Consider the following 3,362-nt stretch of genomic DNA (forward strand, 5'->3'; position numbering starts at 1 on the left):
ATTTTGGTTTTCTTTTTCAACATCTCTCTGGCTATTGGAGTATTTTCTGGTTCCATATAAATTTTGGGATTTTAGTTTTTCTGTTTCTTTGAAAAAAAATTATGATACTGTGATAGGGATTGCATTAAATGTGTAGATTGCAGTAGGTAGCATAGACATTTTCACAATATTTTTTTCTTCCAATTCATGAGCATGGAAATTTTTCTATTTCTTTGTGTCGTCCTCAATTTCTTTCTTCAGTATTCTGTAGTTTTCTGAGTATAGATTCCTTGCCTCTTTGGTTAGATTTATTCCTAGGTATCTTATGGTTTTGGGCCCAATTGTAAATGGGATTGACTCCTTAAGTTCTTTTTCTTTTGTCTTCCTGTTGGTGTATAGAAATGCAACTAATTTTTGTTCATTGATTTTATATCCTGACACATTGCTGAATTTTGTATGAGTTCTAGGAGTTTGGGAATGGAGTCTTTTGGGTTTTCCACATAAAAATCATATCATCTGCAAAGAGTGACAGTTTGATTTCTCCTTAGCCAATTCAGATATCTTTTATTTCTTTTTGTCGTCTGCTGAAGCTAGGGCTTCTAGTACTATAATAAATAGCATTGGTGATAGAGGACAGCCCTGCCATATTCCTGACCTTATGGGAAAAGCTCTCAGGTTTTCCTCCATTTTGGATGATATTCGCTGTGGGTTTTTCATAGATGGCTTTTATGATATTGACATATGTACCCTATATCCCTACACCGTGAAGAGTTTTGATTGAAAAAGTATGCTGTACTTTGTCAAATGCTTTTTCAGCATCTATTGAGAGGATCATATAGTTCTTGTTCTTTCTTTTATTAATGCATTGTATCACATTGATTGATTTGCAGATGTTGAACCAACCTTGCAGCACAGGAATGAATCTCACTGCATCATGGTGAATAATACTTTAATTGTACTGTTGTATTCTATTGGCTAGTATTTTGGTGAGAATTTTCACATCTGTGTTCATGAAGGATATTGGTCTATAATTCTCTTTCTTGATGGGGTCTTTGGTTTTGGGATCAAGGTAATTCTGGCCTCATAAAATGAGTTTGGAAATTTTCCTTCCATTTTAATTTTTTTGGAACAGTTTCAGGGGAATAGGTATTAATTTTTCTTTAAATGTTTGGTAGAATTTCCCTGTGAAACCATGTGGCCCTGGGCTCTTGTTTATTGGGAGATTTTTGATGACTATTTCAATCTCCTTACTGGTTAAGGGTCTGTCCAGGTTTTCTATTTCTTCCTGGTTCAGTTTTGGTAGTTTATATGTCTCTAAGAATGCATCAATTTATTCCAGATTGTCACATCTGCTGACCTATAATTGCTCATGATATATTCTTATAATTGTATTTCTTTGCTGTTGGTTTTGATCTCTCTTTTTTCATTCCTGATTTTATTTATTTGGGCCCTTTCTCTCTCTCTCTCTCTTTGTAAGTGTGTCCCGGGGTTTATCAATCTTATTAATTATTACAAAGAATCCGTTCCTAGTTTCGTCAATTTGATCTATTGTTCTTCTGTTTCCTATTTCATTGATTACTACTCTGATCTTTATTATTTCTCTTGTACTGCTGAGTTCAGGCTTTGTTTGTTGTTATTTCTCAAGCTCCTTCAAGTGTAGGGTTAGGTTGTGTACTTGAGACCTTTCTTGTTTCCTGAGAAAGGCATGCATCTCTATATTCTTTCATCTCAGCACCACTTTGCTGTGTCCTAAAGATGTTTTAGCAGGGGGTACCTGGGTGGCTCAGTGGCTTAAGCCTCTGCCTTTGGCTCAGGTCATGATCTCAGGGTCCTGGGATCGAGTCCCACATCAGGCTCTCTGCTCAGTGGCGAGCCTGTATCCCTCCCTCTCTCTCTCTCTCTGCCTTCTTCTCTGTCTACTTGTGATCTCTCTCTGTCAAATAAATAAATAAATAAATAAATAAATAAATAAATAAATAACTTTTTCAGTGGATTAAGCTGCTGCCTTCGGCTCTCATCATGATCTCAGGGTCCTGGGATCAAGCCCTGCATTGGGCTCTCTGCTCTGCAGGGAGCCTGCTTCCTCCTCTCTCTCTCTGCCTGCCTCTCTGCCTACTTGTGATCTCTCTCTCTCTGTAAAATAAATAAATAAAATCTTTAACAAAAGATGTTTGAGCAGTTTTGCTTTCATTTTCACTTATATCCATGAATTCATCAATTCTTCTTTAATTTCCTAGTGGATGCCTTCATTCTTTAGTAGGAAGCACTTTAGTCTCCATGTATTTGAGTTCTGTCCAACTTTCCTCTTGTGACTGAGTTCAAGCTTAAGAGCATTGTGGTCTGAAAATATGTAGGGAATGATCCCAATCTTTTGGTACTGGCTGAGGCCTAATTTGTGACCCTCGATGTGATCTATCCTGGAGAGTGTTCCATGTACACTAGAGAAGAATGTGTACTCTGTTGCTTTGGGATGGAATGTTCTGAGTATATCTGTGATGTCCATCTGGTCCAGTGTGACATTTAAAGCTTTATTTTCTATGTTGATCTTCTGCTTGGAAGATCTATCCATTTCAGTGTAGGGGGTGTTAATTTCCCCTACTATTATTGTATTATTGTTGATGTATTTCTTTGATTTTGCTATTAATTGGTTTATACAGTTGGCTGCTCCCATATGAGGGGCATAGATATTTAAAATAGTTAGAGCCTCCAGTTGGACAGACCCTTTGAGTATGATATAGTGTCCTTCCTCATCTCCTATTATAGCATTAGGCTTAAAATCTAATTCATCTGATATTAGGAATTCCACTCTAGCTTTCTTTTGATGTCCATTAGCGTGGTAAATTTTCTTCCATTCCCTCACTTTAAATCTGGATGTGTCTTTGGGTATAAAATGTGTTTAAATGAGTTTCCTGTAAATAGCATATTGACTTTTTTTTAAGATTTTATTTATTTATTTGACAGAGAGAGATCACAAGTAGATAGAGTGGCAGGCACAGAGAGAGAGAGAGGGAAGCAGGCTCCCTGCTGAGCAGAGAGCCTGATGCGGGACTCAATCCCAGGGCCCCGAGATCATGACCTGAGCCGAAGGCAGCAGCTTAACCCACTGAGCCACCCAGGCGCCCTTGACTTTTTTTTTTTTTTTAATCCATTCTGATACCCTGTGTCTTTTGATGGAGCATTTTGTCCATTTACATTCAGGGTGACTATTGAAAGATATGAGTTTAGTACCATTGTACTGCCTGTAAGGTGACTGTTACAGTATATTGTTTCTGTTCCTTTCTGGCTATTACTTTAAGGGTCTCTCTTTGCTTAGAGGACCCCTTTCAATATTTCCTGTAGGGCTGATTTGGTGTTTGTAAATTCTTTTAATTTTTGTTTGTCTT

This window comes from Meles meles, unplaced genomic scaffold (assembly GCF_922984935.1).
Source record: "Meles meles unplaced genomic scaffold, mMelMel3.1 paternal haplotype, whole genome shotgun sequence".
Taxonomy (NCBI): domain Eukaryota; kingdom Metazoa; phylum Chordata; class Mammalia; order Carnivora; family Mustelidae; genus Meles; species Meles meles.